Here is a 14,894-nt window from a genome sequence, read left to right as displayed (position 1 = left end):
GCCTGTGTCTCTTGGTGGCAGAGGCTGTACAGAAGATTGCTGGTTGGGAGGTTGCCCTCACTATTTCCTGAGATAAATATGTGGTTTCAGTAAAACAGAGTGTTTCTTTTTTATTTAGAAAGAAAAATCCCACACTTGATTTGAAGGAGCAAGGGAATTCAATTCTCCATCAAGGAAACCAGGAGGAGACATTTCCTCTGGGAAATGCTGATGAAATGTTGATACATGTCTGCTTTTACAACAGTGGCTCTGAGCCAGCATTGTGGCTAAACCTCAGTAGCTGAACACTGTCCTGTGCCTGACGCACTGTGGGGCAGGTGCTGCAGTGAAGAGCACAGGGCCTGTGAGCCCAGTTTCACTGGCACTCATCTGAGCAGGTACATGTGGCTGATTCCCCACAAGGAATTTTTGAGCCAAGAATGTTCTGAGTTCCCATGCTTCAAGGGAGTTGCAAAATATGACCTGTTGTGTTCCACTTTAGGACAAAGCCAAATGGAGTTTCAAATAGGAAGAACCAGCGATTCTTGAACCATCACCTGTGACCCACCTTAAGGTCTGGTAAGTCAGGATTATTAGTGTAGATATACAATGGCCCTAGAGACAGCTGAAGGCTGAGCCAAAATAGTTGCCAAGGATTGCAATAGAATTGGTCAGAGCAGATTGTTCTTCTTCTGTCATCAGTTCTGCCTTAAAGAAAGCAGTGCTGTTTTAAATTAAGAGTGAACAAATGCATTTGAAAGACAGAGCAGTTCAGTAATTTGGCTAAGGACAGCAGCAGAGCTCTAACTTCTGCTCATGCAGAGTGTTCCCACCTTGCAGAGCATTACAGCAACAAACTGTATTTAGTCACCACTTCTGTACATAGTCTTGCCTGGGACTCTCAGCTGGTGGCAGTCCCCAGATGAGAAGGAAAGTACCTCCCTGCACCATGGAGCTGCATGATTGGGCAATAGGGGCATGGGAGAAGTGAGAAGCAAGTGTTAAACTTCGGGTGGAAGAGTGTAGGAACTGGAATATTGCTTGGAATTGCTTGGAAAAAGGCGGGATCAGGTGCTGGAATCCCACCTTGTTCTCGTGTGACTGGGCTGCTGTTGTGCAGGTAAAGATTGAGCTTTTCTGCCAGTGCTGAAAGCATGAAATGACTTCCTTGTTTCCCTGTAGTTCTTGTGGGCTGTTCTTCTGTTGGCTGTGAGTGTTGTGAGGTTTCAGTGGGGGTTTTGCAGCACTGAGGTATTCCTAAACAACTGCAGAGGGTGTTCCCTACAGCTTGGAAGAGCTGCTTTACAGCATACAGTTGGATTCTTTTGCCTTAGTAGGAATCCTACACCTGGGTCATAAAAGATAACAGAATTGTTCCAGTGGGCAAAAAGAAGGCTCCCAGTATCAGCCCACTCATGCTTCACTTGGAGGTATGAATAGAAATGAAGTTTTGCACAGCAAATGAAGCAAGTTCCCATAAGGAGGGTTAATGTAAAGCTGAAGCCATACTGTTTTCTCTCAATAATTCCTTAGGAAGACCAGTTGCAGTCAGCTCTTAAAACTAACTTCACTTCCAGCATCTTATAAAATCACGTGATAGAGGAGGAACATGTGTCCCTTTTGCCTGTATTATTCTGCTCTATTTCACCTCCTTTCCCTCACAAAGTCTGTCTTTTGCAGTATATCTTAGGTTTATCTGAGAGCTCCTCCCCAAATCTACATTGTTTCCACCCTAGTTAAGTGTAGAGAAAGTTCAACAGAGCCAAAAAAGTGAGCATAAGAAAAGATTGTTCTGGATAATTTCTGATCAGTTGGGGTTTGGTTTGTTTTTATAATTGATTTAAAGTAGTCCCACCTTGTGCAAACTCTTTTGAAAAAAATGCAGCCAGCATTAAATGTCATAGTCAGGAAACACCCACTACAAGGCTGATGGTGGTGATGGTAAAAGCCTGGCAGAAAGCAACACCAGTTTACTATTGGTGTTTGTACAGGGAGTGCTATTCCCTGCCCTGGGCAGGAAGAGTTCGCTCCTCTGTGCCTTCCCAGCGGTGTCTGTCTCACACCACGTGTAAAGCTGAGATGCTGTGGGGCAAAAGGTGAGGCAAATGTTCTTCTGAGGGCTCTGGTGTCTGAAGGAGAGACACTGAGAATGAAACACAAGATGAATTCACTGAGTCATCTGCCCTGGGAACAGTGTGCGCTGTCACTGGCTTCTTGGAAATTGTTATAGCTGTTAATTTCCCAGGACAATCCCTCTGAGAAGTTCCAGTGCCATGCCAGGATTTGTTGTAAATTTAGGCAGGAGATGAATTGCCTGTGTTTCTAATCTGCAGGGCCAGACGGATGACTTGGATGACCAGCCCATGGACACCAGGGTCTGGTGCAGGGGTAGTGTAGCAGAGAAGGAGATGATCTCCTGTCTGGGGCAGGTGCTGCAGCTCGACCAGGCCATTGGTACACTGTCCCTGTGGCATCGTCCCAGCTTCCGGGCAGGCTGTGTTTACCTGGGGATGAGAAAGGAGCCATTCTAGCATCCCACACCCCTTCTGACAACCAGATAAAGAACTGAAACATGAAGCTGCTGGCATCAGTTTTTGGTGGGCTCCAGCTACACCTCCATGGCAGAGTGTCTGTCTTCAGGGACAAACAATGAACTTCAGACTGGACTCACCCAAAGCTATGCTCCTGTTAAGAAAGCATGGATAAACTCCAAGGCTTTGTGCACCAAGGAGGTCTTCAGCAGGAAGGAAATGAAGGAAAAACTAAGCTCAAGTCAAAAATCCCACTGTGATCCCAGATCCACTGTTAGCTGTATCCTAACACTGAGTAGGAGGAAGGAGGAATAATTTCCTCAGGTCTCTTTTTGTGTCTGTTAAATAATTAATGTGTCTCTAGTTTAAGCTTGAGCACCTGGAAAGACCTGGATTGCATATAGGCCAAAGAAAACATATTTTTGCTATTAGAAATGCTCTCATTTTATCTTGTCAGCCTATGAATTTCTTGCAGACCATATTAACATTTGCAAAAGAGAATTTCTCCCTTCTCTCTTCTTGCATGCAAATATTTAGTTGGCCAAAGATAAGGGAAAGTCTCTGGAGAACACCTAACCTCATTGGAGAGTAATGTCCTATTCTGGGTATGGAGGGTAAAAACCTCTTTTAGCTGATTGCAGAGTTTCTGAGATGAAAATAGACAAGAGAGATGCCACTGTGGGGAGGGGAGAACTTCTCTGTTATGAGGGAACAGGAAGAAAATCTCAAGCTACTGCCAGTAACACGGGGGCAGAAATATTGAAAGAACTTGGGGAATCAACTCTTTCAAACTGAGGTGTTCAGATTTAGACATATAGTGCAGCAACTGGATTTCCAAATGCTTTGGAATGAATGACACTCCTGTTTTTCATTAGCCTTTCTATGTGTGACTAGCCCTTGACATCCAAGTCTGAAAGCTGTAGCTGGAGACTAGCCAGAGCAGTGGGGTGAGGCAGGTAGAGGCATCTGAGCCAGACCAGCAACCAGGCAGGAGGGCTTGCAGGGTACAGCATCATCAGTGCTGGAAGGGAAAAAACCTTCAGCCCCTCCAGGAGGAGTAGCACCTTGGACAGCCTGTGCACAGGAGTGATGCTGTCTCTCCACAGTGACCTTTGGAGCTGGATGTAGTGGTGAGGGAAGGAAGGAGTTGGACCAAGAACTGCTAATGTATTATAAAGGGGCTGTAGAAACAAACTGCTAAGACTAGATGTTACTTGGTTTGAAGAAAATATTCCCGTTCCACCTATGTTTCTGGTAACAGCTGGGCCATCTGCAGGCTCTGTGGCAGGTTGTTTACCAGCATCCACCCCATCACCTGTCTACTCCCACCTGTGTTTATGGCAGAATAAGAGAATGATGTTGAAGGAGAGTTCCAATATTTAAAAGCATCCAACCATGTGTCTCCAGGTCTCTTACTCCCAGGCCTCTGATGGGAATATTTTCTAGGTTTTTCAGGTGTACAGCTGTTTCAGATAGCCCTTGCTACCCTAGTGGTTAATTTAGCAAGCGAAATAGAGCTACTCACTCCCTTCATCCCCTGGAAAGTTGGCACAGAGGGTTCTCCATGTGGCTCTGGGGCTGGGAAGAAGCTACACTTCTTTTGATTGTTGTTTTCTCCTGCAGTATTTCAGCTGGGAACAGCTTTGACCTGCTATCCTAAACAGAGAGAAACTATGGTTTTCCTGCCTGATTGATGAAAAGCAAAATCTGCAAGGCATGCCTGGGGTGGGTGGGTGGGCTCTGGCAGCAGTCAGAAGAGGGAAACCCAGATTTTCTCACTTACACGGAAAACAGAGCTAGTTACAGGAAGGGGCAAGGAGGGGTGGGAAGCATGCTGCGCTGCTGAACACCAGTGAGACCTGACATGTCAGAGAGGGACAAGGCTTTCCAGGCAGGAGTCCAGTGCCACCCTGAGGTCTGCTCCCCACTGCAGCCCTCACAGCCTGCTGGTGACCAGCTGAGAGAGGTTCAGGGCCCTCCTGCCCATGCTGCTCCCTTGGACTGTGGGCAGAACCCATGGCTCAGGCACGGCTGCAGCACAGTTATTGCAGGGATTAGAAGCACTCCCCATGGCTCAGACTGCCTGCTGTGCCTACTGCTGTCAAGGAGGAATAAAGAGAGATGGTTCTTGCCTCCAAAACAGTGAACCTTTATAATTTTACAGGTTTTTACATGATTAATAGAGCTGTTCCTAACTTTATTCCTACAAGGTCAAACCATTTGTTTTCATGAGGTATGCTAATGTAATCTATTTTTTCTTCTTTCTCAGCCATCTCTTAAAAAAAGAGTTCTTAGAGGTTTGTTTGGAATGTGTTGCAGATGTATTTCTATGTGACATATTTATGCACACTGCCACTGATCTGAATTCAGATCAGTGATACTGCACTACAGTAATAACTGATAGGTTGTAATGTTTGTAAACATTGCTCTGAAATTTAAATTTAAGAGACAAGCATAGGAAATAGATCTTATCATAATACACTGTAGCCAAAGAGAGTCCCAGTAAAGAGGAATAAAGAAAACAAATTTTGTGTATGGGCATTTACATTCTCCCAGATGTTAGGTACCATCTGCCAGGATTTTTTAGCTTTAAACTAAGCTGCATTTATAACACCTATAAAACCAGTGATTTCTTCCCCTCTTCTCTCCTGCCTATGCTTTTGCAAGGGAAGGATGCACGTTAACTTGGGGTGATAATTTTCTGTCGGTGCATGTGGAGAGCAGCACGGCACATTCCAAGGAACTTGGCTCCGTAAGTAGGACTGCAAGGACTGAGAAGCTGGATTGTCTCTAGCAGTGAGCAGGACAGCCGTGGTTCCAGCTTCCCACCACAGGTGCTATGGGAAGCTGAAGGTGTGTCTCCCTTGGCATTCTCCTGCTGGGCTACTCAGAGCACCAACACTCCTGGGAATCACTTCGGTAGGGAAGGAGGCTTCTATCTTCCAGAGCATTCATATTGTGGATACTCCCAGTTTACTCTGGCAACAAAGCCTTGTTAATGTTTTGAAGAGGTTCATACAGCTGTTACATGTGTCCATGTGCAGTTCACATGTACTAGTTAGTCGATGTTTCAACTCTGGCCTTATTGCTCCATGCTTGTTACACCATGAGGATTTTTAGACTCCCTAGAACTCAAGTTTTTATTGGAAAAAAAAGACGGCATTTACTGAAATATTGAAGATTTTTATCTAGTTTTGTTTTTGTTCTGAATCCCAAGGATTCTGCACAAAGATGAGATTTATTAGAGGCTTGAATGCTCAGTTGTGTGTGTTACTTCATTGGATTGGGAGCAGCTTCAAAACTAGAGCACTAGACATTCCCATGGTCCAAGAACTGAAAGGTACAACTAGCACTGGGTTATTTTTTTCCCCTCTGAGTTATGCTGACAGCAGCCACAACATTAAGGCTGAAAAGTTTATTTACTATATAAAAGCCATATTTTCCCTTCTTATCCCAGCTTTTCTTGGCTTTCATTGTTTGGCAGTATCCCCTTAACCACTAACACCCAGAGGCGTGGTATTAAACTGGGATGAAAAATGAACATGCAGAAGAATATTGGAGATTTAATTGGGTATGGTTCTAAGAAAACTAGTGGAAAATATGTTTACTCCAAGCATCTGTAGCACCTAATTGAAGCGGTGATATTTTCTGTAAGAACATAGGGAATGTTTTCCTGCTTTTAGTTTAGCTTTGAATTTCACTTTGAATTGATGTGACATAATTCATGAAATTATTTTCTCACAGCTGCAGTTGAAACTTTCTTCCAATAGGCAAGGATGTGTTAATGGGAATGTAAAAGCTTACATTCAGTTCTGCTTTGGAATTTTTGTTAGGAACTGTTGCTGTGTACCAATTTATTAAAATCTAATACACAGTAAACACTATTACTTTTGAACTATTAATGTTGCTATAAATTTGAATGGCTAGAAAAGGGTGGCAGACTGTGATCAAAAGGGAGCTGATCTACAGCTGTATGTGAAATCATTGCAGATACAAAATGTGACAGAGAATGAAACATATTAATGTGCCCACAAAGGATGATGAAGTGCTCCTGGTTCAGTAGTATTGGCACTGCTAAATGACATCCTGTGAATCTGATTTAGAAGAATATAAAAGAACCCGTATCACCTTTAGGGCATCTCCAAGCACTGCTGGTTGGTGCTTAGTTGTTTATTCATAATACTTTTCTCAGACACTCTAATTGGAAGGCTGAGTTTCCCTCAGTGGGTTTTGCCAGGACTGGTGAGAGTGGGCAGCGCTGCCAGGATGGGTGACCAGCCACTGACACTGGCAGCAGCTCCTGGCTGAGGGAAGGCTCCTGGCATGTCCCCCTGGGAGAGGTGGTGGGTGTGGGAAGGGCCTCCACACCTTGCTAGCACAGCTCACTAGCACTGTGCATGTACTGGAGCTGTAATTAAACGCAGCTAAGCCCCAGTTCAGCAGTTTTAGCTCATTGTGGTCTATCATTCCAGTGCCATTTCAAAGCAAATAAAGAAAAGACACTGCGAATGTTTAATAGAATACATGGGCAGGGATGGCCTTTTCTTTCCTGCATTTCAGTCCCCTTTTTTGAGGCAGTGGGGTTCTGTGACAGATTTAAGCAGGCAAATCTTTTTTGACTGTATCAATCTGTATTTTTACAGGTCATTAATCTTCCCATGCACACATCACAAAATGCGTGTAGTTACTAAGCCCCTGCTGCACTGGTGCTGCCCAGGGAGCCACAGCAGTCTCAAACAGGGAGGAGACTCCTCCAGTCTCTGCCTTGGTGGCAGCTGCATGGCCAGGAGGGCTCACTCACTGCTCAGGCATCCCTCAGCATCACCTCATCACCTTTCTGCTCCATTCTCTGACTCCCCAAGGAAACACCACTCCTGCCAGAGCTGCCCAGGCCCCTGCTGACAGCCTGGTGCTTCACCTGGACATGCCCACAGTCACTGGGAAGGGCCAAGCCTGGATACCTGTCTGCTGAGCCCCTGATCACTGCCCTAGCCACTTGCCAAGGGGGAAAAAAGTGGGTTCCCCCACCTCCCTCATCAGTCCAGCCCTCTGTTCCCTTGCCTTTTATCACATATGTTTAAAGAGGAGCTGTTTCAAAAATGTACTTTTTTTTTTTTCCAAAATACAGATTTACATTTTTCAGAGACCTTTGAAGATGTAAATTGAGTAAGATAAATTTTAAAGCTCTTTTTAATCAGCATCACCACTCTGGTTTGTGCCATATGGAGGAGCAGAGGATCAGACTGGAGCTGAGAGTGTGATGGGATGGGTGACACACCAAACAGCCTCACCAGCAAGTTTAACCAGCGGACATAAGCCGAAACAGGGAGACTTACTGGGCACTGTAGTGTACATGGTCATGGCCAGCACAACAGAGCACGACAGTGTCATCAGAGTGGCTGGAAAAAAATAGATTTTCTCATTTAACCATCCATATCATTTTGCAGTCATGTTTTGGAGATTAACAATGAACAGAAGAGGCTACTGGTGCAAGGGCTTCAGAGGCAGGGACTTCATCCCGCAAAAGGGGTATTGACAGCCCCAGATGAAAACAGGAGGACACTGTTCAGGCTGCACAAGCAGGGCCAGCTATGAGCTTTGAGTAGAGGTAGTTTCATGAATGTATCTGTGGGGAAAGTGTTCAAAGTAGAAATAGCCCCAGTTGCTGCTGGAACGGGTGCTGCAGGCAGTGCTGTGCCAGGAGGTGCCTGACTCACAAGCCTCTGCAGAACAGCAGAAATGTAACACCCACCTCATTATGGGGACCAGCATCCAAACATTACCTCAGTGAACAGTTGAAAGGAAAACTAATGGGCCTTCGTGGACAAAGCTTTGCTACTCTTCTTTTAGCCAGCTGTCAGCCTGAGTGGTGGACATGGTCTTAGGTATGGGGTTCCATGCCCAGGAGAAGGTAGTTCCACTGCAGGGTCACAGCACTTCACATGGCAGGAAGGGCTTTAGGGGTTTGCTCAAACTGGCAGAGCTGTTGTGACAGGAGTGGGTGGGCTGGCTCTCCTCACTCCCCATCCCTGCCAGTGTCACTCCAAAGATTTTTTTGTGGGATAGCTTTCAGCCTGACTTGCTGAGTGACCGTGTGGTTGCCAGATCTCTAGCATGAGGGTGGTTGTGAGAGTGCAGCCACAGCAAGGGTGGGAGCAGAACCTCCTGCTCACCCATTCTCTCTTCCCATAAGGCAGAGCAGGGCTTTATTCCAGGATTAGTCCCTGGGCACAGACACGGCTTCTTAAGACAATGGGGCAGAATACAGCTCTGTGGGGTCTCTGTTGCTCTGCTCTAAGAGCAGGCAAGGGGGAAGAGCTGTGGTACCTGGCACAAAGCAAAACCAGAGGTGAAAAGGAAGTTCAGACTTCACATCCGGCCTCCCACTCATTCAAAACAGAGCTGGATTCCCTTCCCCATCTTAAAAGCTCTTCCAGCCCTGCCTGACTTCAAGCACAGAAAGAACCTTGAACTCTTTTCCACCTCTCGGCTCTGTTAGTTTTTGGGTTTTTTCCCTCAGCAAGAGTATTCTGAATGCAAACTGACGGGCTGAGAAGGACAGAGCTCTTCCCCAGCTCCCACCTACGCTAGCAGAGGAGACCTGTTTCTCCCACCTGTGTCGCCTTGAGACTGGCTGCTGGGAAGCTGCCTTTGGGTGACAGCTCTTCTGGGGGCAGCTGGCCTTTCACAGCTCTGCAAATATCCAGACACTGACAGGGTTTTCTAAAAATGGTGTGGAAAATGTATTTTTACCATTGCAAGTACTGTCAACCTTCACTGAGACCTCTGGGCTGGGCTGCAAAGGAAGTGCTCAATCCTGGGCACTAAAGTAGAAAATATTTATTTAAAGAATTAAAATGTTCTCATGTCTTCTCTCTTCTGTTAAGTGTAAATTAATGGCAGTTCAGAGCTGTGTTGAAATAAGTGGGGTGAGATTGTGGGAGAGCTCTTTTTAGTCAAAAATACACAACATTTTGTCACCCACTTGTTTGCTTTCTAATGTGAACAAGGCTTCATCACCTGCTACCCCCACCCACATCTGCTCTGGAGTGGCCCCAGCCAAGGACTTTTGGCTTGCCTACAGGCAGGTTTTTAAACAACTACAAAATCATTGCTCAAGGAGAAGAGTAGCCCCTCCTGTGTCTATGATTGTAGCCTAGAAAAAGGACTCCATGTTTACAAAAGTGGAAAGCTAGCAAAGGAAATGTGGGAGCTCCCTGCTTTACTTGTTTCCCATGAGACATTACCAGGTTATAATACCCTCCCCAGCTCCTGTGGCAAGGACATGCATGCACAGCAACATCCACCACATGCTGTAATGGAAGGAGTCAAGCTTTAGGCTCTTCCTTCCCCAAATCCACGGTTGTTTTTTGAAGGGGAAGGGCCGCCCTGTATTTCAGGGTTTTCCAGAATCCTCTGGAATTGCCTAATCCTACTGCCACTGATATCTGCTGAGAAAACATCTAATGGATGCTGATGATTTCTGGAAGTTAGGTCCAAATATCCAAGTGATGCTCTGAGTGGGAGAGGGGTTGGACACCCCAGCGATGTTACTGATGGGACCTCCAGAGCCATTAGACCACAGAGCACCTGAGAGCCACCTCTGGTTCTCTGTGATACATTGTATTGATATGTACGTTTACCTTGTTTTTTTGCAACTTACTGCCAGAGAAATGTAATAATATTCCTTTACTTCGGTTTTCTGTTGGAGTTTAATCAGCATCCTTAGTCATGCACAGAGACCTACATCCTGAAGCTGTAATTGCACCTGGGACACACCATAATGCAGAATAATAACTCGATGCTAATGAGCTCTGTGTGTTCAGTCAGGATCAGACCTGCCCTCCTCCTTCCCAATGAAATTACTGCTGGTCTGCTCATGCTGCTTTTCCCAGTGTATGCTAAGATCTGCAATCAATTTGAGCAATTCTTAGTTTTGATTCAGGAAAGGCAAAGCCAGGACAACTAAGCAGAAGTGAATGTGCTTAAACCAAAAAAAAAAAAAAAAGACCTAGGGCTCTCTTTAATTTGCAGTTTATCTGCAATTTAAGGGAGTAAACACAGCCATGCTGAAGATGCCTAAACACAGCTTGGAGAGCCACCGAAATCTAGGTCAGGGTTTTAGTTCTGCATGGGGACCTCATTACATGAATCAGGGAGACATTGTGCTGCTCCAGGAGCCAGGTGGAGGACACTTCTGAACTGGTATAATGAAACCAGGTAGACTTCTGCACAATTGATATCAGCATTGCTGCAGACTGGTAAACAGTCACATAGGCCATTGCTGTGCTGAAATTGCTAAACTATTTCGGAATCCCACCAGCCAGTCATGGTGAAGGCCTTTGACTCTTCAGTGGGTTAGGTTTGCAATTGTGCTCCAACAAGCCCCTCAAGCATTTGCCAGCAGTAACCAACTTGTCTTCCAGGTGCTTGGAGAAAAGTATAGAGCTGTAAATCTGACAGTTGTTAATAAAACATATAATTTGGGGGAAAAGAAAAAACCCACTTGCGTTGATCCACATCCATTGGCCTAGCAGTCCAAGTATATGACTGCTGCAGAGCATGAAGCTATTCTGCTTTTGAGACCCAGTCTGTGTTTGTGTGTTAAGCTAGTCTTCCAAGCAAAACATATGAAAAGAGAACATTTAAACAGGAAGGGTTTGATAATTTTTTCCCTCATAAATTTCCTTAGGTCTTGTTGCTGCTAATTACTAGAGATCTCAGCACAAGAGTTTTTCTTTCTAGCAAACCAGCTTCTCATGTTTCCTGCCCTTCAGTTAATCAGTTATAATCTCTTGCTCTGTTTGTTTATTCAACTTTTTAAAAAGCTAATTGAATGTCTGTGACATGAGTCTTCCTGAGACTATGAAAGCAGAGTTTGTTTGTGTGTACCTGCAGTGCAGACAGTGGGTGGGCTCTGGCAGTGACCACCACTTGCCACAGTGGCCTCTGGATGTTCCTCCTCTGGATATTCCTCTCCTGATGACCAGTGCTCACCAGTGCTCTCAGTGGGTGGGTTCAGCCCAGAATCCTGGTTCAGTCCCTCTGTGCCTGCCCCTGTGCCTTCCAGGGAGGCTGTTTTCCCTGCAGACAAGCAGTGGCTGGCAGGGCTGGCAGGTAGGGCACAGGCAGCTACCAGGGCTGATGACTTGCAGCCTTGCCCAACCGAGGCAGAATCCCAACTGGAGAGGGTGGTTAGCATCAATTAAGGTAGGGACATGGATGGAAGCCATTGCAAGCCTGATCCTCCGATTCCTCCAGTGGGGCTAGAAAAGCAGATTAGAAAATAAAAATTGATGAGCTTTATAGCTCTGTATTCTCTGTTAATTAAAAAAAGATGTTTGTGGTGAGAGCAGTGGGCTTGTGTCCTCTCTTGCTCCACTGTCCCGGCATCCCCTTCCTGGTACAGACATGCCCTTTGGAAGGCCAGGCACCTATTGCTCACTGTGAACACATAGCACAGGACAGTAGCTGCACCCACAGCACCTTGTTCCCCCACTCTCTGAACAGACTTCACAAGAGGCAAATCAGCACGTCTGGGTATCAGGGCTCCTCTGCAGTCAGTATTGTTCCTACCCACTGGGTGCTTGTGCCTTCCACCTCTGTACCAAAGAAGCCTCTCCCTTGTGTGTGTTCCCAACAGCTGCTGCCTCCCCATGCAGCATGAGCTTGTGGGCTGGTGTGTTACCAGCAGTCTGTTGGACCTTCTGAGCAAGATTAGGAGACAGCTTTTCTCAAAATCGGTATTTAGGTGATTGTAAGGGAGTGGGGTTTTTGACCCTGTGTTTTTTTGCCTTCACAATTCAAGAATAACTAAGCAACACTGATTTTGATTTTTTTTTCAGCCTTTAAAATGAGTTCCTAGATCAAATCAGGCTTTGGCCCCCTTGTAGTTTCTTGTGGTGTCACATGGATAAAAGTCAAAGGCTATGGCCAGTGGAGAGACCCTCCTGCCTAAGGGGAATTTCTGAAAGGATGGATCTGGTACAAAGTATCTTAGTCATGCTCATGCATGCATATTATCCCCATAAAAGAGACTTGGTTTTTTGGCAACTGTGTGCTCCTGGGGTTATGTTTCAGCCTTGGAGAAACAGGTTGTAGTGCGAAGACCCTTCAAAAGGTCCCACTTGAGTTTGTGGTATGACAAAACTACCCTTTAAACTCAGGCTATGAGGTATGAGGCACTCTGTTACTAAAGTAACTTGAGACACTGTGCACAGTTCTATAAAAATACAAAATGGGGCTGCTCTATTATACCCCCTGTTCAGGAGGTTTTGAAGGAATTGGTTCACCATTTGTTACCAGAAAAGCTTTCCCCTAAACCCATGGCTGCTGTGTCTTCTTTTGCAGCAGGCTCTTTATTTTTGTGCTTATAACGTTGCAGTTTATTTCTGTGGCAACAACTATAATGGGATAATTTGCATCCATAATCACTTAATTGTTACTAGAAAAGGTAAAACCGTTCTGATCTTTTTGAAAAAAATTACCTGAGTCAAACTGAAATTGCAAACGATAAAAACATATTAAAAATTATGTTAATTTCTAGGGCATTAAATCGTGACATATTGAGCTGAGCATATGACTTTTATCCTCTTACTGCTGTAATGAGGGGCAAGTCTGCATAAACCAGCTGGAGAGCTGAGTCTGGGGGTAAGGGAACACACAAGAGCTCTCGTTTGTATTTTACTTAAACTTTGCCAATGTTGTTATCTGTTTTCCCTTCCTTGAGGACTGCAATTACTCATGTGCTGTTTTTCTTCACTCTACTAAGTGATGCACAAATTATTTCTACATTCCAGGTTAGTTTCTGACGTCCCTCTCTCTTCTTTGCATGAGCATAATGAAGATGCTGCCCTGCTCATCAGGAAATGAGTAGGCTGCCTGACTCCAGCCCGAGCTGAAGGAGAGAAGTCACATCTAGGTCAGTGGAATTGCTATGGCTTACCACCAGCCCTGAATCAGGGTTTGCCCCAGCACTGCCAGTTTTTCAGTGGTTTTGCACAAGTTTTATTTTTCACCTGTGTCCTAAATCTCAATGCTGTCCTTCACTGACAAGCTTAGGATATAATATGGACTCTGCTGGGATGAACACTGCGTACAGTCCTTCAGAAACTAAGGTCAAAATGCATTTTTCTTGGTTCAAATTCCAAAACCACACAGAGTGTCTTTCCTAGTCCTATCTCCTGTGGGTTTTGCTTGCTGTAAATCTTTTAGAACATAGCAAAAGTTTTTTATTTTCTCGCACATACACACACACACACACACACACACACACACACACACACAGACTGCTTGTATGATGAGACATGCCTACAATGGGTGTGTAGGACTTCACACTTCTCTGGTCTGTAATGCCATGTCTTGATTCAAATGATTATCTGTTTTGATGAGTTGATTAAATCTATTTTATCTGAATACTTAGCAGAAGTCAGGCTACTGGTAATAAAAAATGAGCAAAGAAATATAGTGTACATATACTTTGAGCTAAGAAATATACTGTCCACATTCCACCTTGAGTGAATGGTGTCCCTCTCCATGGCAGCAGGGGTTGGAACCAGGTGATCTTTAGGGGCCCTTCCAAACCAGGCCATTCTGGTTTAGAAAGGACCATAAATCTATGCTTTTCTGAAAACCTTATATTTCCATAAACAGAAGTAAGAAAGCTGGCACTAAGGAAAATGAGCAGGCTATCAGAGTACTCAGTTTGACTGGTGTGGAGATGTCAGATGATATGATTTTCCATGCATCATTGACTGCATAACCAGGTTGAGAAGATAGACTTCTTTGAGAAAGGCAAGACCTGTGTGAGCTATCAAAACCTACACATGGTCATGAGCACTTACTTCATCCTCGCTTGAAGCAACTGGGCAAGCAAGTATCACTTTTCTTCGTTGTGTGGGATGTGGGTTGAGAGTCAGAATTATGAAACAAACCTCCTTGCCTGCTGCTTTGTCTCATCATATTTTCATAGGCCAAAATGAACAAAAAACCCCACATCCAATAATGCAAGTGTGGGCGTACCTCAGCCCTGTGTTCCCTTGCCAAAGGGTGGTGAGAGGTCTCTTCCCAGCCCCTGAATGCTCCCAGGACATGGATGACCTACATCTCAGCTGGCCTGGGTCTGCCTATTCTTCCTGTGCATTGTTCTTGCCTGTGGTGCACACCTATATTGGTACGTGTATTTGGTAATTAATTTGTGGCTATATATAGATGAACTGCAATCTGATAATTAATGCATGGTCTTGATTAGAATACAGATCTGAAAAATTGGCTCTCTTTAAAATGTCCTGCTTTTCCTGTTGCAGGATATTGCAGTCTCTTAGCAGCTATTGGAGTCACTACATGATGTGCTCCTTGTGGCTGTGTGTGTTTATTTTTTTTGCT

General features: G+C 45.0%; 1 long non-coding RNA gene across 1 annotated transcript; it reads left to right on the top strand.

The window, feature by feature from the left end:
- Positions 1–218: 218 nt before the first annotated feature.
- LOC139677219 (uncharacterized) lies at positions 219–13,407 on the top strand. Its single transcript, XR_011698794.1, has 3 exons — positions 219–377; positions 482–558; positions 13,310–13,407. It is a non-coding gene; the product is annotated as an uncharacterized lncRNA (long non-coding RNA).
- The last annotated feature ends 1,487 nt before the right edge of the window (positions 13,408–14,894 follow it).

Source organism: Pithys albifrons, chromosome 11 (genome assembly GCF_047495875.1).
Source record: "Pithys albifrons albifrons isolate INPA30051 chromosome 11, PitAlb_v1, whole genome shotgun sequence".
In the NCBI taxonomy this organism is placed as follows: domain Eukaryota; kingdom Metazoa; phylum Chordata; class Aves; order Passeriformes; family Thamnophilidae; genus Pithys; species Pithys albifrons.
Note: the sequence above shows the minus strand (reverse complement) of the source record. Positions and strands in the feature narration are given on the sequence as shown.